Below are 27,725 nucleotides of genomic sequence, written 5' to 3'. Positions count from 1 at the left end.
CTGTAATCATGACAATTTCAAACTAAGGAGAATGTATTTTTACAGCAAATGAACATAATTATGTTTACCATATTTGGGCCCGAAGTTGGCTGGCAATTCAGTCTGTATATAGACAGCAATATCTGATTCACTGTCACAGGATATGAATAAACCAGAGCAATCCAGTGTGAATAACGGTGTCTCTCCTAAAACAAAACCAAACATTAGTATGTGCATAATACCCCAAAAGCATCATATAATACTACCACAAATAGTATTTTCATAAATAGTAGCAGTAGAATAATTTTACCAAAAATTCTCAAATCATTCTTGAACTAATCTTTTAACAGAAGACTTTTTAAAACTGTCCAAATGCTTAAATTCTGACAAATCTACATTTTTTAATACATTAAATTATGTACAACTAATTTCTGTAGCTGATGAAGGAACAGTGGTGACAAGTAATTGGAGATCACAGAGATTAAAAAACTAGAAGTGATAACACGCATACTTCATAACCTTTGCTCTTTCTTTTTTTAATCAAAAAGACTGCTTATATGTCTTTAGAATAGTATTCCCCTCCTCATTAAGACCAGAATTTATGAGTCTTAATTAAATATTGATGAGATTTTTAAAACAGCACTAACTCAACATGCATAGGTAGGATCAAAACATGATTTGTTATAAGATCAAATGTAGCACTCTCCAGATTATAAGTCCCTATTAAAAATCAAAACGGAAAAATATAGTCAAATCTTCCAAACTATAACCTTTCCCCCCAAAGGCACCCTAAGCTTAGAGCTTATCTAGTTGTTCTGCCTGCTGTACAGCAGATAACTAAAATATGCTTCCCTAAATTGCTCAATCTTCTGCCAAAGCCGTTAACTGTTTTATATAAAGTTAAGCACTGGAGACAAAAGGATTCTTCTCCTACCCTTCGTAAGGGAGTCTGTGTGTTCTACCAAGTATCATTCCACATTTACCACAATTGCAAGAGCTTAAGTCTTCGAGACTTCAATATCTAGTGCCTTCTATTAATTGCTTCAGTAATCCTGCTTTCTATTTCAGTCCACAGAATAATTTGTTGACTTTTATCCACACAACGTAAATGCTAAAACGGGCTACAGGTCAACTTAAAATCAAAAGCTACAGACTTAGGCTTAGGAATGTTAGAACCGTCTTAAGAGTTCCTCCCATCCTCTCCTTACCCTGACATAGCTCTGAGATATTTCTGGTTTTAAAGGCAGTTAGATACTTGCTTTTGCATTTTGCCTATTCTTCCTAAGCAGCTTAGCTTGATTTAAATTATTTCTCTATATTAAAAAAGTTGAAGATGTTGATATTTTAAACAGATTGTTTTCCTGCTTCTTTAAAAAGGTTAATACTCATTTAATAATGAAGCTTAATAATTTTGTTAATAAATGTAAAATTACATTTTGGGAAAATAAATCTCCTTTTGTACAATTAACGTACAGCCTACTAAGGAATATAAATAACAGAACAGCTACTTACTAACATATGCATACATAGAATTCTGCTGGCACATATTAAGTAGCATGCATAGATTTTCTAGCTTCCGGCTTTAAGCTACATTAAATAGATGGCATGGAAAGACACACAACAGTCAAACTGATGCTCAGATAAACACTAACGTGATTCAACTGATACAATGTGATTTTCTTCTTTAAAAATGCATTGTTCTTAGGTTAAAAACTATTTCCCAAAGAACTCTTCAACTATTTCCCCATAAAGTTATTAAACAATTATCAATCCTATTTACAGCGTACCATGCACAGTCAGACCACCTTACTCTGTCCTGAAAGTAGAAGTACTGACAGATTACAGCTAAGCTCTCAGTCTCGTGTATGATTTGTCACCGGGTTATTACGTGTCAAAATTTCTGCATTGAGTTGTGCAAGAAATTTTCCTCCCGGCAGAGGACACAATAGGATATTTATGCTGCTCTAGTACATCTTGAAAAAGAAACAGATGCAATGTTCTAACCCATAAAAACAAACAAACATGATGCGGTCTATTGAGTAGAAGCCACAGAAATACACACAAGCGAACATGAACATCTAGGCTTAGACTGTCATGACTTGTTAGATCTTTCTGAAAACTCACGGGTCTTCCCCTTGAAGCACCTAGTACCAGTGGTCCAAGACATCACGCACACGGGTCAGTGGAAGACCCTAACCGCATACCAGATTAACTAAGTATATTCACTGGTATACTGCAACGTTCATTGATAGAATATCTACTGACGTCAGTTATATTTAAGAATAATAGTGGTTTTGTCACTGTGAAGGAATACGTTTATATTAGAAAACGTTTTGGTGACGTAGCCACACCGACACTCCTCCCCAGTAGCTTGTGTTGGCAAAGGGCTCTCCGCTGCCAAAACTGCAGCGCAGCAAAGCTCTGCCAGCCATAAGACACTGTAAAGACGCCAAATGCATTTAAGCAACGTTTCAGTACCAGCTGATGTGTCTATTACAGATTTGGCCAAAACCCCTTCAAACATATTTCCTAAGTATTAGATTTAGAAAAAGTGACCTTTTCGCCACAAGGATCATCGCCCATGCCGGGGCGGCCCTCTGTCCGGGGCCGGTTACACAACTGATCCGACGCCAACAAATAACGGGAAGAACAAGGACAGCGAGCGTCAAGGCGATGCTCTGCAAAATTTTACTGCATATATTACAGCCCCCCGGCACCCTTCAGTTTAGCCGCCGTTGGACTTCCTCCCTCCTCCCCAACCCCCAGCCAGGCTCCAAACCTTGAAGTAACCTTGTTTATTCCTCCCCCCCCACCCCCGCCACAAACCAGAGGCAGCTCCATGCCTGAAACATAACCTCTAATCTTATTTTCTATTTCTAGCCTACAATTCACGACCCTTATCCCAATTTTTTGAATTAAATATTTGCTCTGTTGCAGACTCTGCTTCCTATAGTCAGGATAACACACAAGCTGCTTCAGAATTTATAACTATAGGCTTCTTGCTGAGGAGAATTTTGCTTTAAGAGCATTAGAAACATATAGTATTTATGCACTCTAGGTTGAAAAGTCTTCTCTGAAAACAAGGCTTTCAATGCTACTGCCAGCACTCCACTGCAAATGAACGGCTTCATTTGTTAGCAGCTTTAGATAAAGCCCTTAAATACAACAGAACTGCATTTCGGGGCAGTTTGGAAAACAAAACATTAATTTAATGATACTTACAAAGTATTTGTAGACATTAAGCTAAAGTCTTATAAACTACAGAGCTTTACCACAGAGGAATTCATCTCATCTAACACCATCTATTTATCAGAAGGACTTTGCTTACACTTGAAAAAAAATGTTGTGGTTTTTTTTGCAACAACAAAATACGTATTTCGTTTGCCACCCGATTTCATTAACATGGAATTTCTTACACGAAAGAAGTTAAAATAAAAATGGCCTACAGGATCAGATGTCCGTCTAGGCCACCATGCCATTTATGACAGCGGTCAAAATTTTCAATTAACTAACACTAGCCACAATCCTCCTGCACATTTTTAATCAATTATATCTAATTTGAGCAGGTGCTACAGCCAAGTTTTCCTCCATACAAAAATTCCCCTCCCAAAAGCACCCTCATACAGAACAGCTCCTTGAAGAAAGAAAAGATATTTTTCTGTTTCCAAAGTGCTGGAAGACAAGACGTTTCCAGGATGCCTCCTACGCCTGAGGGTTGCAGCCTGATGCAGCCATGCCCTCAGAGCTGCAGGGGAGCTGCAAATCCATGTTTGAATTTTGATGAGCCACATGTTAACCCCCCACCCAAACATGCCATCTTCAGGCCTAGAAAACACAATTCTTGGAAAGCAGAGCGAATGTCTTACCACTGTTCAGCTCACTGTGCTTATTCCGTAGAGGAAGAGATTTGGTCACCATGCATCAGTGAATACTTTCACTTACACACAGTTAAAAGTCGGGAAAAAGAAAAAAAAAAATCCCATGTACTAATTCACCAGAATATTTATAATGCATATACCATGCTAGTAGTTAGCCTTTCAGAACAAAACCAACTACACTGATATTACTTTCTGTTGGTTAATCAGAAAATTAACCAGCCTAAAACGCTAAGAGCAAAGGAACTGCCCTTACTAGTTCATGGGACTATCCTCTGCATGTCTATGTTTTAGGCATACTAGATGACAGGATAACTTAACCACACAAGCAACATTAGGAAAGAAGGAATAATCCTCGGACTTAGACACAAAGTGTTATAACATGTTTTTAAAGGTTATATACACCATCAACCTATTTTACAATAAATACGGTGTATTTTGCATTAGCTTGAGCAGGCAGTTCTAATGGTATTTATACCATATTAGTTTGTTCTACTTTCTCTCTCCCACTGCTTCATGCTCCACCCTGTTCTCAGCAGGGCATCGTTTGAATTTATTGGTAGCTCCCCAGAAACTGAACAGTACAAGTGGGAGGACAGCCTCTAGCAATTAAGAATAAAGGTGGATATAAGTGAACATAATTTAGACCAGAGAAAAACAAGCGTGAGAAGTTTTTAAGGGAGAGCTGGATTGTGGAACGGACTAGAAAACAGAAAATATAGAAACAGCAAAGTGCAGAGTCATCTTGTCAGCGTACATATCAGATAAATTTATACCATGAAGCAAAAGCTGGCACGATAACGGCAGCAGTGTAACCAGAAGTAGCCCAACATGAAATTCGTTCCTAGGTGGCTACTGGTGGAGTAACAATATTTTCTTTCTGTACTTACAATAAAATGACATTGTCAACATAAATGCTTGAAAATTACAAGACTACCTTTCCCCCACCAAAAAAGGATGTGATAAATATATATTTTGCATAGTAACTTCATTGAGTGTTTAATGTTCAAAGTTTGAAAGTTTTTTTCCTCTACGCCAAAACGAGGGCTAGGAATGTATCACAAAAACTCACGGAGCTCCTCACGTCAATGCACAACAACTGCAAAAAACTAGCACAGCGCTGGAAAAATATTTGCCAATACCTTTTTGAAACTACTTTTTGAACTACTTCAAAATACTAGATTTATTAAACATTTTATTAAATGTAACTTAAAAACTAATCAACCTGGCTTGTCAGCAGCAACTATCGTTTAAAAAAATGGTTTTCCCCAGTCTCTGCTTTTAGTATGAAAAATTACAGCAAGAATTCTAAAATCCTGATTGAGGACAGTATCTAAAAAGGTCTTTATTTATTCATATCTGTTTCTGCTCCCATCTTTAACAAACTTATGTGAACGTATGTTATGTAGTTTTAGTCATGTAAGGATATTTGTTCTTCATTTGTCATAAAGAATGAAAACCCAATATATACTGAAGTTACCAAAGTAAATCCATAACTCTGCTGATAATTTTTCAGTTCTTTTGAAAACCTATTCACTTTAAAGCAGTTCGAACATGCTGTGAAACTCCACATACCCACATTGGGAATCTTTCTCACAGCCCTCCCTTCTAAAAGTTATGATTTATAGAGCCAGACTTCACTGACAAGGAAGCAGGAAAAAAAAATTGGTTGGGAAGACTGAAAACTGGTGATTTTGAGCCATGAGATAAAGTAAGCTTTCAAAAAGGTATATTCCTGTAGCTACAAAACAATTAAATACAGTTTAAGAGCTTGCTGGTATGACCTGCAGATTTCCTGGCTCACCAGAAGAAAAAAGAAATGGAATATGCTCACCTTTGCACAAGAGAGATCTGCTACTATACACAGTATGTTTGAGGGGGGAAAAAAAAGTCACTAGGTAGGAAACCATCTACCAGGGTATTTTGTTACTGTCATAATGAAAAGATAACTAAAGAAGGCATTCAGAAAATGGACATAATGAGTATAATCACTGATGCAGGCTCTGCTAACACATACTTCTACTCAGTCAAAACAGCTCTTATACATACTGATGTACAACAGTTTATATGAAACTTTCAGATGACTCTGAGTCGCTGAAGAACATTTTATCTCATTGAAGATGTAATTCTTTTAAAATATTTCTGCAGGATTTTTTTTTTGGGGGGGGGGGGGGGGAAGGGGGGCAGCGAAGCTACACACCCTCAATTTACAACCCAGCAGCATCATCAGGTGAAGTCACCACAGTGCTAACAGCAATACCGTAACTACTGCTGTCAGTGCTGGAGCATAAGGAAATGAATGCTGCCTCCTGGAAATGGTGACTTTTTTTCAGGTATTCAGCAATACAGTTAACCTAATATTTAAAATTGATATCTGTAATGATGTTAATATGACCTAGCAGACATTCTATTTTGAAGATAAAACTTGTACCAAAATAGATAACACATGCCTTCTGACTCTGTGCTGATCTACCATAAACCCTAAATCTGGCGCTTTCAAAACGCATCCGACTCAGCACACGTGCAGCTTTCTTGCCAGCGGAGCCTGCGGCAGGCAGGCTACGTAACCTACCTCCCCGCAGGAGGCCAGGGACGCTGCTGGGATCGACACCTGTCCAGAACCACAGCCAGGGATTTTACATTTGAACAAGGACCTTGCCTAAGACATTCCCTACCTCCAAGTTCTTCCGAGCCCAGGGGAACCACAGGCAGCAGCTGCTTGCTCTTTGCCAAGCCGATCTGGCGGCGCCCGTCACTATTCCCTGACGGAGGTTATGCACAGCGGCAGGTCTCTCGTCTTCGCCCTACGCCAGGGTGCCTTCAGGAAGCAAGGAGCAAAGGCGTCCTCTGTCTTGCTCTTGGAGGCGTCTACCGAGATGCTTTCAGATTTGCTCCAAAGCAGCTCTAAAGAATATCACTGTGAGACGCTGCGTATCTCTTTACCAAGCAGTCTATTTATGTTTCTGCAAAATGTAGAAACGCAGCTAGAAAACAGAGCCAATGGGCTAAAAAAAGACTATTTAAGCCATTTAGAAAACCTATTTCTGCCTATTTTAAAGGCTAAGTGTTCCTCCACTGTTCAGCAATCAAGACAGGGTCACGCATAGTTCATTAAAATATTTCCCTTCCAATCTTCTTTTTTCCTCCTCAAATCTAACTTGGAACCTACAAAATTGGTGAACCGTTGAATATTTAGATGGTGCCTCTTATATGGAAGATATTTCCAACCACATCCCAAGCAACTGTATCTGCTTACAGTAACTAAATCGAGCCTTCTGCACAGCCTGGTTCCCCCCTACCCCCCATAAATATGTTTTTGCTTTAACATGTTCAAATACCTTAGCTACTCTTTTAAAATAGGGCGATGTGCTTTGGGCAGAAGCAAGAAAGGCAGGTACAGACTGCTACCCTGGTCACTTTTGCCCAACTTCTTCTATTGCTAAAAGGAACTCTCTTTTCTGCCTAATCTGTACAGTTAAAAATAATAATGACCCTTTTCCACACATGTTCCAGGAAAAGGCAGGTGAAATTATTACTTAGGCAATGAGTTCACCTTACATCTGCTTTAAGACAAACAGCACAGCAATAGTCCTCCACAGTATAATTAATTGTTTGGAAAGAGCCTCGATGCTAGACACAAAAAACTAAGCCTCAAATTTTCACTGTTTTTCATAACTATGTCCTCCATTCGTAGATATTATATCTTTGTCCATATTCCCCCCCGCCCCTGGTTCTCCATCTATATTTCTAACAGAAAACTGCATGCATTTGATATGCTCTGAAGTTACTGATAGCAGCAGAAAGTGCAAATTGCTGCTGTGCGATCAAACAAAGAACTAACACTTCTGCAGGAAGGATTTCTATGCATTTCTCATTACCAAAGCATTATATGGGAAAAACTGCAAAGTCAGACAGCATAGAACGAAATATTCTGATATGAAAAACTGTTTCACAGTGAAATATTTGGAATAGTGTTTAGAAATGGTATTCCTATATTAATATTCCTGCCTTCCAATACTTCCTGTAGGGAGCTTGATTTATTCCTAGAGCTATTCTGCTAGGCATTTGCAGTTCCTGTATTCTGTATAAGCCTACAACATGCACACGTAGCAATTTTGCAGGGAACACGGTAAGGAACAAACACAGGCATGCTACGTTTATTTGTTCCCTCTTTTTTCCCTAAAAAACTTTAGTTTTTCCTGTATCTACTATAATATCAAGTCTGTAGTTATTTGATATATTTCAACACGAGAAATGTATCTTTTTGGCTTACAAGCCAGCAATTTATGCTATTTTCAATTTTTTTCCTACTATTAGATTTACTCCAACAAGCTTTAAAACACACAGTATTAGAGAGGTATTTTTTCAGCACACTAAGGTATTTATATATTTGTTTTTATTCATAAGTAACAAAATATAAACAGTTATACCTATACCTGCGCTGATTTTATATATATATATATTCCCCTTTATAAAGGGAGTTTAATTTCAATGAGTCACTACCTCAGATATTTTTCCAAAACTTCTATTTCAGAAACAAGGAAAATAATTACATTTCTTCACAGCGTCCAATAACGTTCTACAGCTAGAGCAGACCACACCACTTTTTGCATTTATTAAACTATAATAGGAACTTTAAACTATATTTATTAAACTATAATTAGGAACAACCTGGCCTTAAGTCAGAGTTGGGACTAACCACAGTCAAAATATTCTTTGATACATCAAGATTTTTTATCTCCAACTACCACTAGCGCGTTTATGTGCAGTAGGAGAGCTCAAGCGGTGCTTCCGCTGCACAGGCACTAACACACCAAACCGAGCTCAGAACGAGAGGAAATCCTCTGCCGTTTCAACCCAGCAGATTTTTCTTCCCATCTTTCAGCTTACTTTCCAATCCTCATTGTGTAACACATAGAAACAGGAGTATTTCAATGAGGAATAAAGTGTAAAACAGGAAAAAACAACAGGAAAAGGCAGAACAAAACAAATCATAGGGGGATTACAAGAGCGACTGGACGCAGGAGCATAAGGAATTGAGACGATTGTGGGCTTGGCAACTAAACTGACTGTTTTCTTTATAGTATATCAGTATGGTATTAAAAATTAAGATTAAACTATATTTTAGGTCTCTCACAAATGCCATTAGCAAGACATTCTGCTGCTTTTTGAAATGTCATATGTGTATCACCAAATCTTTTAAAGTAGTATAGCCGCTTGTAAAAGTGCTTTCATATTTCCCCTTGTATCTAACATATTGTTCTCTGCCTGGAATAGAAAATTCTTCCACAGACTGCTTCTCATATCTTTCGGATGATTCTGTTGGCATTTCTTTCCCTCTAAAGTTGAAACGTGTAGATTCCATTTACATAGACATTTCTTTGTCCACATTTTGGACAAGATAGTGCATTTTTATTGGTCAGAAGTTGTACCTATTCAATACTAACAACATTTGATAATAATAACATTTGATTCAGTATTATATTAAGCAATCTATACTAATAAGCTCCTAGGAGATAACTACTCAAGAAAAAAAAAAACAACACTGAAAAACTCTTGAGAAATCTAGATTTTCACAACATGCTAATACTGTAAAAAATCAGGGTATCTTACCCTCGTTTATGCTAGATTTAAGCTTCTCAACTCCAAGGTGAACGGAGAATTCTTTACCTAATTATTTAGTAAGTCTAAAAAATTATGTTGAGTTGACTATGATTAGCTGCTTTGCGACCTTTCTTGCCATAGTCTCCAATATGAAGGTATTTAATAAGAAAACCAAAAGAAGTGGCAAGCAAAAAAATGAAGAAAAAGAAAGGAGGAGGACAGGCATTTTGGCATAAATGTTAGTAAGTCACAAGTACCTGCCACACAACCTGCAACTTATCACTGGCCTAATGTTACTTACAGCTGAGGCAATACCTTCCATCTGGAGGAAATATAAGTACCAGTTTTAGAAGAAACAATTTCGTAACTGAAAACAAAATCCAAGTCCTCCCTTTACACCAACTACAAAGCATCCCTTTCAAAGCATTACTTGCTAAAATGCCAGTTCTTACCTAAATGATAGAGAACGTCTCATCAATGCCGAAGCACACAACAGTCGTAAGAAAAGGGCACCTATATGCCCAAGTATATATATTGAGGACACAGAAATGTATGTTTAAGTTAACTTGTCAAACACTTCTCCTCTTTGAGGAATATTCTACAGCTGCAACTACTGTTCCCTGCCTTCCTCAGAATTCAGAATATATTAGGCGGGTCTTCTGAGGTCACCAGATTTGGACTACTTCAAAAGTAACCAGATTTGGATTATTTCAGATGTAGTACTGTCTCATACAACGCTGTCGGTTGGCCAGAACGTTGTCTGCCGACGACAGTGTAAGGTAAATGAGAGCCAGTGAACTGTGAGCCTTAAGTCAATAGCGTGATGTAAAAGGAAAAAAAAGAAAATGCCACAACGCAAGCCTTTAGACGCAGCTAAGTAAGGGAGAGGAATGGAGGAATGTCACTTTATGCCGACAGTGCTTTAAGGCATGACCAGCTTTTCCATGTACTGCAGAGCACTATAATCAATATTCATACATATCTAGCTGTGCATATTTAGTCCAAGTCTACTGTTGCAAGTTACACCAGTTTAACTCTGCTCGCGTTAAGACTCATCTTGGAGAAAACTATTGAGACATGTAAGATGCCCCGCATTCATGTAATTCATTCCTCAACACACTAGAACAGCTATATCAAAGTATAGCATACCTGGCTAATTATAATATTATGTGATGATGAGGACTGTATCACTGGCTAAACCTTAAGTTATCAGGAAAAGGAGCATAATTGTCTAGTAGAGAAAATTTCATAAACTACATGCCACTGTTTTTATTGATATATGATTTATTGGGCAATGAAAAACAACCAACAAAGCAGAAACGATCAACTCATGCTCCAAAACAGAACGTATCAAATAGAATGCATTGTGTCTTCCTTACGTATTATTTCCCTGAAACCACAAAAATGTTTGAAAAGAAATTGCTCCATCTGTGCCAAAACAGACTTTTTAGCTGAAAGATACTACCAAAGAAAATAATTTTCTTTTGTTTCAGGAGACAGCTTTAAATACCAATGACAACACAGTATATCACACAGGGAACAGCATCCAGTGGCTGCACTGTAAACCTACAAGAAGCCCATAAAAAGTCAAGTCTCATTTAAAAAATTAAAACTTCAGTCAAATTTTATCAGTCGTATTAACACTAGTCTTCTCAATAAATCATAATGCACAAATCTGAAGGCCATGAAGACCTTCCAAGCGGAACACACAGCAAACAAGAAACACAAAAAAAAGGGCAGAGTCTAGATACATTTTCTACCAGCAGTTCTGGAAAGCGCAAAGACAGAGAAACACTGCTCTACTTCACAAAATAGCAAACAAAAGGGTAAAGAAATAAGATTCTAGGGAGACCAACAGCAATATGGTAATTTAAATATATTTCCTCAGAAATTGACTCAAGTAGTTTGGTTTGAAGACACACAAAGTGTCCTAAAAAAAAAAACCAAAAACAAAACAAAAAAGCACTTGTCAGCACACTAGTCTACGCAATGAACTTTGTGCAGATGTTTAAGAACAAATTCAACTTAATATACCTTATTTTTAAAATCAGAGGAGCCATTGAACTGTTTAATATGATCTCAGTAAACCACCACAATTCACACTCAAAAGTATTCGGTCCAGTAACTTGTCCGATTAAAGCATAATTCCCAGAACAGTGTCCTGATCTGAAGATACCACGAGAAGTTTTTGAGCAGTAACTCTGACATCTAGCCAGCAACAACTTAAGAACGCTAGAGATTCAGCGGTAAAAAACACCTCCTGCTGATTCAAAGACAGCACCTATAAATTGAAAGCTAAAAATACAGTCACTATGATTTGAAAAGAGAAGGCAGAGTAAAAGACAACTAGAGCCTTTTAACACAAGTGCAGAGGAGGCATGATTAAGAGGAAAATCAAGGTCTGTTATTCATTTGTCTAACTATATTATCAATTCTAATCAAACGTCATAAAACCCAACTGTTCCAGAAACTAAAATGGAAAAAAAAAAAAAAAAGGCATTTTCCAGCTACATCTTCAAAGGAAGAAAATACTTTTCCCAAAAACGTTTCACTAAATCTTGTGTGCCGACTACAGATTTACTCTATCATACCAATCCATCACCACAAAAATGTAACATTCCTATATAAAAACAAAACATGTATCATTAGTGGTTTTCAACAGATTTCATGTCCAGCAACATCTGCAGAGCAATAGATTTCTCTTAACCAGACCCAAATCTTTTCTAACCACAAAAGCAAACAGTATACTAATTTCAAAATAGCACCGGTCAGATGTACCACTCTTCCACGTGGATAAAGTGGAAAGTGCACTTGACCAAAACTGCCACATTAGATTACTTTCTGTCCCGTGACCCAAACTACTATTCAGTTTTAAGACCAAATATGATATGTAGGATAATGTATTCAAATTGGGGTTGATAGTTTGGAACAGCAGAATATGCTTGCTAAGTAGAACTTCTGAACAGATCCATGTTAAATTTATGGTTAAATTTTCACAATTTTATACCGAGTTTGTTAATTACCAAAGCTATTTTGTTTACACAGTTGCCACAAACTTCACGATACTCAGCCCTCTTAGGACACGAAACGAGGTCAAAGTGATGGATTTGACATCACAATCTGTTGCCCTGGAAATCATTACAAGGTTTAGATTTAAAAGTTTATTATGAGACCTAATAGGGTCGCTTGAGAGAAACATCTTCACTTCTCTCCTAAAAGCAACACAAGACATACAGAAAGACAGGATGTTGTCTGAAGCAAGGACTCTTCCTAGAGTTTAATACATAACCAAGCATATTCCTAAGAATAGCACATACGCTTTTATTTCATCATTTTGTTCCAAAAGTTGGCATTTCCTCCAGCACCCCATCCAATTTTCACCAGCCTGGAAGCCTCTTAAGAAAGAGAAATAATCCACAGAAATAAAAGTCCACTTACATTTGCATTATTTAGGAAATATTAGTTTTTATGAGCCTAGTCTTACTTTGCTATACAAAAACTTGAGCAGCTTCTCTTCAGAACTAAGACAGAAGTGTAAGTTGTAATACCACCAAAGCCTTAACTTTTTTGCCTCTATCTTAATTTGCGTATCTACACCGTTTGTTGCCCAGAAAGACATACCTTCCACTATGAACTGGTCGAGCACCTCCAGTTGGCTCTCTGTAGGTGAAGATCGCATGAGTACTCATTCAAGCCTCCGTTCTCCTGCCAACAGCAGTGGCAACCCCGCAGTCGGGATAATTTCATTTGCACTACTTGAATTTTGATGACTGTCAACTCTTATATGTTTTTCCTCATTCTGTTTTGGTTTTATGAAATAAATGCAAGTTTTTAATCTTTTTCAAATGATACACAAGCAAACATTTAGTGGCAGACCTATTTTCAGCACCATATTAAGGATTCTGACGATGTCATCTGCTTGTAGATGTTCATCTCACTCAGAGAAAAAGGCAGATCTTATTACCTTCTCATTTAAATATTTGCAAAAAATGCGTTGCTCAGCCAAACAAGTATCTAACTACATCTTTGGTAAGAGGCTCAAGACAATTTATTCTAGAGCTATGAAACAAGCAGTGGTGAAGTCAAATTCCGTAACAACACACTTGCATAGCTTTATTTAACACCATTCTACACTAACTACTCTTCCATTCCTGCTTGGACAAAGAACTGGAGATCATCAGAACCGTAAGCATTGCTGCTATTCTTTTCTCCCTTCCAATAATCTATTCCTGTCCTCAGAATCTTTCCACCTTTAACTGAACACAAGTGCCTTTAACAGAAGATGAAAAGCTGCATTCGCTTTTAGACCTTCATTTGACATACATGGTCTCTTCAGAGCATTTGGAAGCGACGAACCCATTCTGCATTGAAATTACGTTTGAAAGATGCATTCAGAGAAACATTGAGTATAGATCTGGAATACTGGAATTTCTAGCCAGTCTTTTCCTCTTTGTATTCTTCCTCCTTCTACATAATACCATCTGATGCAAGACTTGCAACAGCATTCTGAGAAAAATTTTGAAACATTCCAGCAGAAAGAGTTCATGTTCCTCAAATCTTGTAGAGGCTGGCACAGTACTGCATTTACCCATACTGATCTTTCCCCTGTGATTTTCAGTCTTTTTCCCCAAGCTGTGAGGATACAGAGACAGGGAGAGTTTTTCAACAACAAGAAGAGCTGTCTCTCTGTCTGTTCTTTCTAGTCACTAGAGCTTTCACCAGTTTTCAGCCTTTCTGTTCTATGCTGGGCCATGAAACAACAAGAACGTCTAGCATCTTCAGGATGAGGTTGCCAGCTTCAAGCATTCTTAAGGAACTTTTGAAAATGCTGCCTTGACTTAGACTCTTAGGAAGAAACAGTAAAAAACCTCTGGATTTTTCTGAGATGTGAGCTCTAGGTAGCATTCAGGGGCTTTCTCTTTCTCCTGTGCTTAGACTCCAGCCACGCTAAGACACGATCAGTCGAGTGCCACAATCCGTACAGAGGAGCAGGAAGTGCATGCAGCCTTCTTAAACAAGGAAAATACCTAGCAGCGTCGCTCTGAATATCTACGCCTCACACAGAGCACATGGACACGCTTCAAAAGATAAAGTTGTGCCCCAGTAAATGCTGAGGATTTCCTGATACCATCCAAAAACTCGCAAACACATCAAGTTATCACAATGAGGTAATCTACTTGAGAAACTAGAAATACTCCGCTCCAGAAAGGATTTAAGACATATTTCATTGCTAGATCAGCCTCATGCACTGACAAAGGCATGAATCACACTAGGGATGTCCTTGGAGAAGCGGGGAGAGAAAAGGACCATTACGGATCTTTCTACACTTCTCCTACCCTCTCCTCTATCCTGCATTCCATACATGGCTTTGAAAAGTTTCCAAAATAGAGCATGTTAGAATAAAGCACTGAAGAATTAAAAGTTAAATAATATTATTTCTAATAAGGGAAACAAACTTCCTCTAATGTTTGGAAATTGTTGAAGTTCAGTAGTTTTGTTCCATTCCCAGATTGCACCAAAACACGTTGCACAGAGCCTGTGAAGAATATTCTGTCATCAGACTGGTACATTTAAAGGTCAACTTTGAGCACACAACTAAGTAAGAACCACAACTTCAATGCTGTTATTAAACAAGCAGCTAATATGCCTCCTTATAACTTCCCTGCCAACACATACTTGGTGCAAGAACACAACAGAAGTGGAATATCCAAACCTGAGAAGGGGTGGCTGAAAAGGCAGCAGAGGAGTTTTCCTTCTGAAATTAGCCAAATAACATGTCTTTTCCAATGCTATCATACAGAAGTGCTTACTAAAAAATAGTAGCATCTCACAAGTATCACACTGAGAAGTAGCGAGATAAAACATGAACTTTCAAATATATTTGCCCAAACCACTTGAAAAAGCAGAAAACAATTAGCAAAGCAAGAAACAGGACCACAGGAAAGGATTATAAGTATGTTGCAAGACAATGAAGATTTAGCTAGACTAAACTGGAAAATATGTATCAGCCACGTCAAGGAGAAAATTTTACCAACAACCTAGTCAGGAACTAGTCACTAGAGCATACTCTAAATATTCTTGCTAGGAAATTACTTTCTCTGATGTAACCCTGACAGTAAAAACATACAAGGTAAAAACTTATTCCAGAAAAATGGAGACAGCTACTTTACAGCAAAAATTTTTCTAAGTTTTTGTTTTAGATAAAACAGCAAAAATTATTTCCACTAGCGCTATCGTGTTCTCTTACGAGGGCTTTTCTTAGAAGGGAGAGTCCCTCTTTCCTTCATGAAAATAGCTCTTCAGAGGAGAGATCTAGAATATCCCATTAAAAACCGGTACGTACATAGCACGCCAGATTAGTTGTTTTAATAAAAACAGTTGTAATAGGTGTTTACTCTGATAAGCCACCGTACATTATCATTAGACTGAAGCCAATGTACCACCAGTGGTATGCAATAACACAGCTGGAAAAACGTCTGACTTGCTATAGAGATTCTTGAGTACGCCTGAAAGTCTCGCATGGAGCCGAGGTTACTCCCACCTCAAAGATACCCATACTAATCGTTTCCACTCACAAACATCTCAGAACTCCCTCGACACCACACAGACTACTTCACACGCTCCTTTTTGGCCCTTTTCTTTCATCCTTCAAACCTGAACCAGCACGTCCAGACCCTCCTCTGCTGGTCCTCCGACTCTTCCTTCTCGTACACTGCTGCTGCTCTAACCCAGGCCTCGGAAGTCAGCTTGCCTCTTTCGAGACTTATGCCTGTAACAGAAGCATGCCGATGAATCCCCCAAGTTATCTAGTCTTCATTAAAATAGCACAGTAAGACAAAAATTGGTACTTCAAGACTAATACATTTCTCAAAATAACTTCTATCTCGGCACCTTACAGTACTTCAAAGTGAAGCACTCCTCACTAAGGCCAAGGCATCACGGCTTATCTTCCTGAAATTTCATAGAAAGAAAATAAGCACTTTTTAAAGATGACTGTTTTGGCAAAATTCAGGTGGTTGACCAAAACGGTATTTTTACAGAAGGCTAAAAGACTGCCGTCACCTCATACCAATTCAAAAGTTAACCTGCAAAATAGTATTTGCAAATGAATGCCTTTCATCTCCTTCTTACCACCACCCCCTGTGGTTTTTGGGGGGACAGGAGTGAACAGAACTTGTTAAACCTGCAAAAATTAATTTCTAAACCCCTTCTGCCATGAAATTATCTTAAAGTACACTAACAACAGAAGACGAGAAACCCACACGAAACCCACGAGAAACAACAAAACACAGCACTTGCTATCTTCTCAGCGAGTTTGGAACCCATCTTCATCTAAGAAATTCTGCGCAACTATTAAAATACTTTTCTACCCTACCAGGCTACCTGCAGATTTTACAGATACCAAAAAATAGCACCTTCTGTGGTTTCAAGCAGTGGTCTCCAAATGAATTTTCAGAGTCGCTTTCAGCCATGAGACATACAAAATGAAAACAGAACCCAGAATACGATCGTGCCTGGAGATACAAGATTGCCTGCAGCATGTTACTAATAAATCATTGTTACCCAAAGGCCAATGAAGGTTAAGAAATGCTAATGCAGACATATCACCTAGCTCTATGAAACCTGGTGTGATCATAACATAGATTTTGAAAAGCCTAGCAAAGGCAGTTGCCCTGTAAATCAGCCCCAGCACACTGCTTTGTGATGAGGTTATCCATGCTGCTGGAAATGTCATCTTTCATGTGTGATATAAAACCCCTTCTATAGTTACTAACAATACCCTGGCATTGTGTCGAACATGTAGGGTGTTTTTCTGGCTAACATCCAATTCCAGTAATAATACTCTATCTACCTACAGTAACCACAAGAAAATATTCTTCATTTTCAGCCCCAAGCGCTTTTATAGCGCAGCAGCAAGCTCTCAAAGAATTGCCACACTTCACCGCAGGTTCAGCACTTCACTGTGCGTTTATCTGTCTGCACAGATCATACATTTCTTTAAAATTGTAGAAATACCTCGAGATTATTTGGAATACAGGAGCTCTTTCCATACAAGACAATTAGTCGTATCAGCTGTGATAAGCTATTTTAAGTAGCACCCATTAATCACCATCATTAGCAGGATTTCTCTCGTACTAGAATTCACTGTACCAAGAGGAAATCTTTTCCTATTCCAATACTACTATATAAGCAAAAGCAGCAGCACTATTTTTCTTCACACAACCCTGTTTTGAATAACAGGAGACAAGTGGTAGCACTTAAAACTGCAGCCAACTCAAGGTGTAAAAGGAAGCTTGCTTATATCTTACAAGACAGCAAAAATACATTTGTTTTGTTTTGCAGCAAAAAAAACCTAGCAGTCATTTGTATGCTGGGGAAAAAGAGACATTGAAAAGTAAAAAAAAAATAGGGGAAGAAGTGATGAAATACTTTCAGACCAGAGACGGGATTAAAAACAATTAGAAAAAAATAAGATTAAACGTGTGGTGGAAGGCTTTTGGAAAAGATTAAAGCGACCAAAAAAAGTTGACACCTAGGAAGTGGAAGAGACCTTGACTTCTCTTTTAAATGTTCGTAGCTGATATTTCCACATTGCTCTCAACGATTATTTAACTGTTAACCAAAACTGCAAAGACTCAGCAGATACTTTTGTCTAGCAAATATTCCCAGGATGTATCATTTCTATTTCCCTAGCACCTCTACGTGACTTCTGATCAGGATTTACGTCCCGCTCGGAGCGGTGCCGGCCCCGCTGCACCCAGCCCCGTTCTTCGCACCGTGACAGTTCCCAGAAGCATCCGGAACGGGTACCTCTACCTTGAACGTGCCTCCCTCCCAACCGCAGACACGATAATTGATGAATTTAAAAGAGAGACCCTTCATTTTAGAAGGAAAAGTAGAGAGATGGGAAATAGAAGAATAAAGGCTTGCACAAGTCCTGAACTTCGAGCTCTGGAAAACAGCAGTTCTTTTAAAGAAAAAAAAAAAGGGGGGGGGGTCCAACCTCATTTTCTGGAAAGATGTTGCCCAACAAAAGAGTCCGGCCAGGTGTGAAATCACGCTGCTACACACGATACACAAGCAGCACCTATATACGTACCAAGAACGGCCAACGCTGCTGATCCCACGAGCCGCATACCGAAATCTTCCTGTGGCTGGGAGCTACAAAACACATCCCGCACGCCTCGGCGAGGCGAGGGCAGGGGAGCGCGCCGCAGCAGCCCCAGCCGTTTTCCGCGGACAAGAGGCACCGAGAGTCCCTCAAGAGCGCCACCGCTCCCCTGCGAGATGGCGCTGGGCTGAGCACGCCAAAAGTCCTCACGAAATCAAGTAACGGTAGCCCAGAAACCCATACCGACTTTTCCCCAAAACCCTGGATTCACGATTACCCCATGGCCGTACCGCCAGCTGGCGGAGGCATCGCCGCTCCGGGACGCGGACGGGGCCTCCGCGTGGGAGCCTACGGGAGGCACCGCAGCCACAGGCGGCCGCCCGCCGCCCCCGACAGAGCCACACGCCTGCTCCTCTACAGAGCTAGATAATAACAACTCCTTCCAAATTCCCAAACCAACGTGCACCTGACAGATTTGCTGCACGCCAGCCCCGCTCGCCGCCGGCCAGGCCCTCCTCCGGCAGGCAGCGCCCCAGCGCGGCAGGCCCGAGGGGTATTTACCGAAGTTTCAAGCCTCGACGGCACAGGAGAGAGTTTCGCGCGGGCCGCCGCCGTCGAAACAAAGTTAGCGGCAGGGCCGAGCGCGCCGCGCTGCCGGGCCGGGCCGAGCCGGGGCCGCTGCCGCCCGCGGGGCGCCGCCGAGGCGCGGCCGGGCCGGGGCTCCGGCAGCGGCGGGTCCGCGCTGACGTCACCGCCCCGGGCACCGCCGCCCGCGGCGCCAGGCCGGGGCAGCCGGGCGAGGCCGCGGGGGGCGCCGGAGCCCGGCGGGCCGCGACCCGCGGAGGGCGGCGACCCGCGGCGGGCCGCTCCTCGGCAGCCAGGCGCGCCGGCGCTCCCGCAGGCGCAGTGCCCGCCGCCGCCGTCCCCCGGGCTGCGCGGGGCAGAACCCCCCCCCCCCCCACACACACACACATATACACACACCGGGCCGCGCTGCCGCCACACGGCCCGGCCCGGCCGGGGGGGGCGCAGCGACCCCCCCTCTCCCGGGCCGCGCCGCCGCCGCCCCCCCCGCGAGCCGAGGGCTGCGCTCGGGGGCTCCGCTCCTCGCAAGCGCGGCCCAGGGGCTGCTCCGGGCCCCCGCAGGGCGCTGCCTCGTCGTCCCCCCCCCCCGCTCCCGCGCCGGCGCCCGCGGCAGGGCGGAGCGGCGCTAACCGCGTCCACGCCGCTCGCTCCGCCAGGGCCGCCGCCGCCGGCCGGGCTGCGGGGCTGCTGCCGCCGCCGCCGCCCCGCGGGGGAGCGGGGGGCAGAGCGGCCCCCGCGGCGGAGAGGGAAGGGGGGGGGGGCCCGGCCGCGCCGCGCTCTCACCTGCCTGCGCCAGCCGCGGCCGCACGGGCAGCCCCGCGCTGCGCGCTCCGGAAACGGCGGCTCCTGCGCCGGGCGCCGGGGGAGGGGCGGCGGCGGGGGCGGGGGCGGGCGGCGCCGCGAGTGACAGCGGGAAGGGGACGGCGCGGGGGGCGGGCGGCGGCGGGCTGAGGGCCGGGCCGCGCCGGGCGGGGCGGGGCGGGGCGGGGGGGGCGCTCGCGGAAGGGGAAGGACGGCAGCGGGGGGCGGCGGCTTTGTCTGGCGGGGGCGAGGTGAGGGGAGGCGCTGCCCGCCCCTTGGCGGCCCCGGCGCCCTGCGGTGCCCCGAGGGGCCGGAGGCGAGAGCAGGTTGTTAGCGCGGAGCGGGAGGAAAGGGGGGGGCGCGGGGAGGGGGAGATCCCCGAGGGTCTCGGGCCGCCCTCGAGCAGATTGGAGCTGCTGTTCCGCGGCTGGTGCCGAGCGCCCGTCCTCAGCGCAGGGCCGGTCTGTGGGAGGCCGAGGTGGCCAGTGGCACCTGTGAAGTGCTGCGTTTCCCTCTGACTGAAAATTGCCAGCTAAAGAAACTGCATAGAAACCGGCCTCGCTGTTAAAAGGGCTTATTTCTGAATTAGGTAAAATGCACGGCAAGTTTTCTCAAATTGATTTCTTGGGACGTAATTATCATGATGCCACCAGCTCTATAAATTGTTCAGAAAAATGCCTGGTATATGTTGTCATTGCCGTGTGAATTTAACCAAGCGTATTATTATTCCTCGACAGATTTTGTGTACGGAAGAGTTCGCTATGCAACATAATGTATTTTCAAATCTTATTCCTAAAGAAATAACCTTCTGTTAATCCTGTCTTTCACAGCAGAAGGTGATTATTTTATATTTCAGAGGCATGTTTAGAATATTGCACCCAGAAAGGAGCAGGCATTTAATAATATACAGAGATAGTTGATAGAAGTTAGAAAATTAGGTAACATTTATGAAACAGTAAGAGAGTAGTTTAAAAGTTGTTGGAATACATATAAGCAACAGTTTTGTCTACAGGCCTAAGCATCTGATCATCCGCCTCTAATGCTCAAAAAACAAAAAAACAACAAACCCCACACACTTGGATATGATACTAATAAAGCGAAAATAACAGTAATTTCCATCAGTTTCAGTGCTGCTAATCAGAGAACTCTGTGGGAAGAAGTGAAATTGTCGATTTATTGGACACCTTCTAGCCACAAGCTAGAAATAGTTCTCAAGTACTATCTGTGGGGAGCTGCCTAGAAGCAATCTGTGGCTTTGTTTCCTTCTCCGTAACAGATGGTTACTGACAGACTGGGCTTCTCGTCAGTATATTGCCGCTGAACCTCTCTGATGCTTGTATGTATGCTAAGCATGTATCTTGCTAGTAAATTCAGTCTTCAAATTAAGATATACCTGGGAAATACCTGGAAAGCAAGCAGGGAGCAGAAGGTTGTAATATTGTTGGCTCCTTCAATAGGAAGGGGCATCAAGGAGTGTCCTCTTTACTGGAAACGGACAGTTAGAGGGCTGGAGAAGGTACTGTTTGGGTTTTTTTTATGCTTCTCTTAACTAAATGATAGATGAACATTGGTGATAACGGTTACGGGGTTTGACAAAGTTTTTGATGGGAAAGAAGTGTAGGTATGAAGTGAAAAAACTAAGTGAAAAGGAAGCAAGAAAGAGCTGAGGAAGATAAAGAGGAAGAAGTACTGCGGTGGATTTCCCCTCCTCCCAGGCCAGATGCTGAGCTTGCACCTTTGAAGTAATCCAAGGAAAGACACAAAATACCTTTTTTTCTTGTTTTGGTTTTTTAAATGGAGAAAGAGAGCTTAATACCCATATCAATACAACATACACACGTTCGTAGGTATACAGGTATTTTCTCTCCAGGGGAAGCAGGGTGGCCAGTCTGGAAGTTTTTAGCTGCAAGCTAAAAACTCCGGGAGTTCACCTGTTGCTCTTGGGCTGGGGTTGTGCCATGTGGCCAGTGCAGAGCAGTGCAGGTGTGGGGCTGTTGTAGGAAGAAGCGAGTTATTGAGGCAGGAGTTATTGAGGCAAACGTGAATGCTCCCACGTGAGTCTTGTTGCATGTCTGGTCCAGGCCTGTCCAAAACAAAATGCTGGAATCCCTGGTGAGCTATTGTCATTTCCCACGTACAAACTCTTCCGGGAATTTTCCTTGCCTTCTGATCTCCAGGCCGGTAGTTCTTGGTCACGTGAAGATTTTGATATGGTGCTCACAGGACATGGCAACCATGCCGATCTCTTGCCCTGACGTGTAGTTGGGAAACTACGTAGCGGATGGCTACCCAGAAGTGCTCTTTCTAAATAGTGCTATAGATGTGACTTTACTATTAGATGCAACAAGTTATGCTGATAAAATTCGCAGGAGTCTTCAGAGTAGACAGTTGCAGCAGTAGCGCTATGGCAGTCAGAGGTCAGACTTCTCGTATGTAGACTGACCTAGCTATGCTGGCTGAAATTTGTTCTGCAGACCTAGTCTTACTGTTAATGCAAGGCACAAACGTGTTCTTTTATACTAGCAGGAATGCGATTCTGGAGGATATGGTAATACAGTTCTTCACTCTCATTAGTTATCATTTATCTTTCAGTAATAAGTTTCTGGTAAAAATGTCTAGCTTCTCTGGCATAAAATAGTAAAAATAATTAAGAAGACAGAGGAACTAATGAGAGGGTCATTATGAATGAGAGGAAGCACTTCCACGTGAAAAACAACATAATTTAATCTGTTTCCTTGGATATTGGGAATCGGCTAGATTTTTAAATGCTCAAGCAGCAGATAAATGTTTTAAACTGTTGGCTTTTTTGGGTTTGCTTTTTGTGTTATGCAACATCAAGGCCTAAATCGGCTTATCTAAGAATCGATTTAGGATTCATCTTGTGTATAAAGATATGCACGCTGAAGTATTGGCAAGATTGGAGTCTTAATAATCATATGAGGTCCCCACCTCTGCCTGACATTTTATTACCCTCGTGTTTTAATTGTATTCAGTGGCTCAGCAAAGAGTCTGGTTCTGTCCATGCCAACAGTGGTGTTACAAACAATTTTTTTTCAAAGCATATATTTTTTACTTTGACTTTCAGGGTGTCTTATGACGTTTTTACAATGCTGTATAACAACTTTTATCATGTAGCCATATCCATAGATCAGACGTTTGATTTGAAAATTATTACAGATTAGGTTTATAGAAGTGAATAGGTTAGGACTATAAAGGCGTAGGAGACTGATGATAAGAATGCCAGCTTTAAAGTTGAAGTTTCTTAACCAGATGGTAGGAATTTAAGACAGATTGAGAAATAAATAGAAAGTTTACACTTTTTAAAAATACGGTTAGAGTATGAAAACATTCAGTTCAATAGAATTCCATAATAACCAGTGCTGAATAAAGAGGAACCCCCTAAAGACTAGAAAATATGTAGAGTAGATATCCATTGTGACACTGTTCATTCAAATTATTTTCTTAAATGCTTGCAATGCTATGTTTATTGTAATATAACAATATTCTGAATATTCTGTATATTCTGAATATTCCAGTTTTTGGTTTTGTGAATGCTAAATGTTTTGAAAGATGGAAGTATGATTAACTGTTTAGTACAGTCCTGTGTAAATCTGCACATACAATAGATGCATTCAATTATATTTATGATTTTCCGATCAACGTTACGTATATATGTGCGATGTGCTTTTCACAACTTCCATTGAATAGGGAGGGAAGGAAACCAGTGCACTGCTTGAACAAAAAACATAACAATGTTGTTTAGAGAGAGAGGAAACCAGCTTTGAAATGTATTATGATTGCACCTTGATATCATGGGCTGTAAGCGGAAGAAATCGTTAGCTCAGGAAAAAAAGCCAGTATTGGCACAGTAGCCATGGGCAGATGTTAATACGGATATGTGTATCAGCAAGGTGTGGGATAAGATTAGGAGGATGAATGTTAGCAATAAAATTCTTCAAGAGTGGCTTGTCTTGTTAAAGGAAAAGGCTAATTTACAAGAGACTGTTGTTCCTCTTAATCTGGTAGAGATATGTTTAGGAAAAGGAAATGTGAGGAAAACCACGGTAATTTCGGAAAATAGGCTCGATCACCAACGTTCTGTTGTATCGGCAGTGATTTTCCCTTTGTGGTCACTAATTACTGTAAATGTAGTGACAGTACGTTGAAGTACAGGAAGAACAGCAGTAGCCTTCCATTAATATTTGGACTGTATATTTGCAGTTGGGGGATGAGCAGTAATGCAAATGCAGTTTTAGGTCGAGATATGTTATACAGTTTGTACAGTATGTCACAGTTTTGGTGGCTTATAGCCTCAGTGGCTCTTGGCCTCTGTGAATGTATGACGATGCAGGCATACGCGTAGGCAAATAAGACTTCTAAAAATACATTTCACAAATCATCCATTCCAGCTGTCAGGGTGAGAACAGCCTGCATTGTCCTGCAGCCCTGGACAACTGAAATCCTATTTCAGACAAGTGAAATTTAGTTATTTGCTGCCTGACAGGAAAGCTGCTGACCTATGCTTTATACCACTCAGTACATTGACCGACCATTGTGTCCAACGTGAGGATTAAAATGAGAATTGGCCTTTTGCCTGGTCTCTTTGTAAACACTACCAAATGGCAGAAAAAAATGCGTGATTACAGACCCTAGCCTGCTGCTTGGAAAAATTCTTTCCTGCTACCTCCCCAGAGCAAGTCCCACTTTGGAAAGAGTGAACATGACTGACTGTATATGGCCGCTTAAAAATAAAAATAGAAAATCACCTTTTCTTGTCAGACAAATCAAAGACCCAGATCACCTTAAAAAATCTTAGGCTGTAAGCCAATGATACTGGCCATAGGGAACATTTTTTACGTACCCATACCCCTCCTTCCCTCCCTCCCGTCTTTAATTCTACGTGGACCAGTCTAATTTTGATTGAAGTGAAGGGAGGCCATTGACTTCAACTGAGGTTGGACATGTCCTATGACCTTCTAGTTTATATATTTAGACTCCCCTTACCGATCTCCTCTTCTGCAGGCCTGATGTCATCACCATTATTATAAGCAGAACTTGTCACTTGATTGACAGCAAATAGCCTTTCCAAAAAGTAGCCAACAAGTAAGAATGTTTTGTAAGAGTGACATATGATCATGACTGCCTGCAGTCCGTTTTTGTTTACAGGCAGTGGAAGAATTTCAGATATTTTTAAGGTCAGTGTCCCCAGTCCAGAGATGAAGGAGAAGATATGTTTGTTTTTAGACTGCTGTTTTGCTTAGAAAACTGTCTTCCGATCGTGCTGAAATGGAGGACTAGGCTCTGAAATAAATTCTTTCTCTGTTGCAGCCAGCAAGATGGGCACAGGAATGGAGTAATCGCAGTCACATGCACAAAATGGTCATTGGCATTCATATTTTTGTTTCAGGAAGTTCAAGTACTTAAACATATGTATAATTTTTTTTGAATGTCTGATGATTCAGATGTCTGGGATCTCATTTTGCTTGTTTTCTTGAAAACTTTCACAAAAAGGAATCAGCTTGCAAAACCACAAAAATGTACTTCTCAACCAGCTGTGGTAAAACAGTTTGCATGGCCATTTAAATACAGGAGAAGTTTTCATATTTTACCTAAATTTATTCTGTTGAGTAACAAATGATTATGCATTCATTATTTTTTAGCCATCAGCAGCTGGCTTAGAACTGTGCAAAGGATGCAAGCAACTATGGAAGTATTTAGAGAGTATTTGCAAGGTACAGAGTAGAACTGTTGTTGACAATGTTTTGTAGTACTAGGTCTTAGAGGACTCTCATAAAACATATATGCTCTGAATGTGTGAATGAGAATTAGACTGATGTACTGTCTCCTTAGAAATGAATGTGGCGTTTCAGTATATTCCATTGGAAGGTGGTGAATAGGAGTAAAATGTAATTTTCTTTAATTGACCTAACTTCCTCTTAGGGTATCTAGGGTTCCTAAAATAATACGGTATAAACATTATTTAAGAAGGAATGAAATACAATTTAGAATGAAATCTGGAGCAACACTGATAATCAGGTATAGGAAAATATTATCGCTTCTCCTAAACATTTTAAATGGGGAGGTTAACTGGTAAATCTTGTTTTGTTTGTTTGACCTTGTATAATTAATTGCAATAAGGTGGTATGTATGTATCAGATACCAGAATTCAGCTTTTTTAGTAAATATGTTATACTGGACATATAATTCTTATTTAATAGTCTTATACTAAGCATGATAACATATGAATGGTGCATCTTAGAGGAATTATTCTAAGTTACATTTGTATGCATAATTTTTTATATGCTTATAAATATATATATATATATAAAAAAATGTTTGAAGTGTTCTGGAAAGAAGCCTTAATAGTAGTTTTTAAGAATTTTAAGAATAATAGTTTTTAAGAATTTCCATGGGGTAGTACCTGCAACACAGGGGACTGAAAGCTATTGCCTTGCCTTAGTTTCTGTTAGGGCACTGTAGCGAAGGCAATTTCATTTCAACTACCTTAGTGGTACTGTTATTACCTTTTGCCTATACAAATCATATTGTATTGTGGAAAAATATCAAATACGGAGTAATTTTGTAATGGAGAACATGGATTTATGAGAGCAGGTTGAACAGAAGGATAACAGAGAAACTCATGAGCCAATATCTCATTGTTGAATCTTCACTAAATTGCTTTATAAAATACAGAAAAGTTGTAGAGGATGAAAACTATGTTCTGCTACAGGCATGACACATGAATGAACTAGCCTCTTTATTAATTACAGAAACACCCAAAGGCCCTGATTGGAATTTAAGTAATCCATTTACAGAAAGACACTTCTTAGGAACAACTAGATATAAGAGAATCTAAGCTTTCTTCATAAATGACTATTGATTATACTTATACCCCTCATGAGGAACCTCTTTTGGGTGTCCCATCCAACCCAGTCCAAGTCTCCTGGTGACATCATGAAATGTGAGATGCCTGTGACTTATTCTTTGGCCACGATGGGGCTTTGGCCACCTGTCTGTCCTGTGCTTGAGAAGATATTCATGATGTCGACAGAGAAGAGTGGGGTTTATCTACTAAAAATTTGGCAACCCAGTTTTATCTGCTCTCCAAGGGACCGGTGCAGTTAGCAGTGCTTGATTGGCTGAGTACTATTTTCCTCTGGCTCCAAAAGTAAAGTTAAAAAAAAAAAAAGTGACTGGAAAGCTGACCTCAGTGGCTGGTTTCAGGCGGATATGTTTAGTCAGCTTCTAGTGCTTTCATACCTTCTCTGTAACTGCAGCCAAGAATGCATTGATTTGCTTTCATAGAGTCCACCGCCAGAGCTTGGTTCTCCTTGATAAATGTGACATCAGGTTTGAGGAGCTCATTCCGCTCATCACAAAGATGAGGCTTATGAAGCACTGCCCAGCTCTTTTTTTTTTTTTTAACTTTAGCCAAGAGGGTGCACAGCTGGCCATCTTACTAGATGCAAATATCCTGCACTGCTGGACACATGCCAAGGGTGCAGGAACAGGTCTCTCTTTCTCTTGGGCAGTGTTTATGGTTCACTCTAGCTTTTCCACAGCCCAGAAATTCCTTGTTTGGATATTTGTTTGCTTGAAGTTTAAGGCTATCCAAAGTTGCCTGTCTCGGAATAGTTTTAGATCCTCCACCACTTTCCAAATTGCTGGCATCTAAGGCAGGTAGATGCCCTTTTTGTCTTACAGGCCTAGTTAAAGGTATTTTCTGCTTCCCTTGTCTCAATTACGATGTCCGCATTGTTTCAAGAGGC

At 41.1% G+C, this 27,725-nt stretch overlaps 1 protein-coding gene across 7 annotated transcripts in view; it reads right to left on the bottom strand.

The window, feature by feature from the left end:
• The window catches only part of GARRE1 (granule associated Rac and RHOG effector 1), a 59,585-nt gene extending 39,555 nt beyond the window's left edge, over positions 1–20,030 (bottom strand). For 3 of the 7 annotated variants that reach the window (XM_068956115.1, XM_068956116.1, XM_068956114.1), the window contains exons 1-2: positions 19,939–20,029; positions 69–185 (exon numbers count right to left, since the gene is read on the bottom strand). The gene's annotated coding sequence lies outside the window, so the exon portion shown is untranslated. Of the gene's footprint in view, positions 1–68; positions 186–6,529; positions 6,549–19,938 lie in introns of those variants that run through there. The other 4 variants (XM_068956121.1, XM_009678387.2, XM_068956118.1 and 1 more) reach the window with 4 other exon arrangements.
• Positions 20,031–27,725: the final 7,695 nt, after the last annotated feature.

This window comes from Struthio camelus, chromosome 10 (assembly GCF_040807025.1).
Source record: "Struthio camelus isolate bStrCam1 chromosome 10, bStrCam1.hap1, whole genome shotgun sequence".
NCBI lineage: Eukaryota > Metazoa > Chordata > Aves > Struthioniformes > Struthionidae > Struthio > Struthio camelus.
The sequence above is the reverse complement of the archived record's forward strand: the minus strand, read 5'-3'. Positions and strand labels throughout refer to the sequence as shown.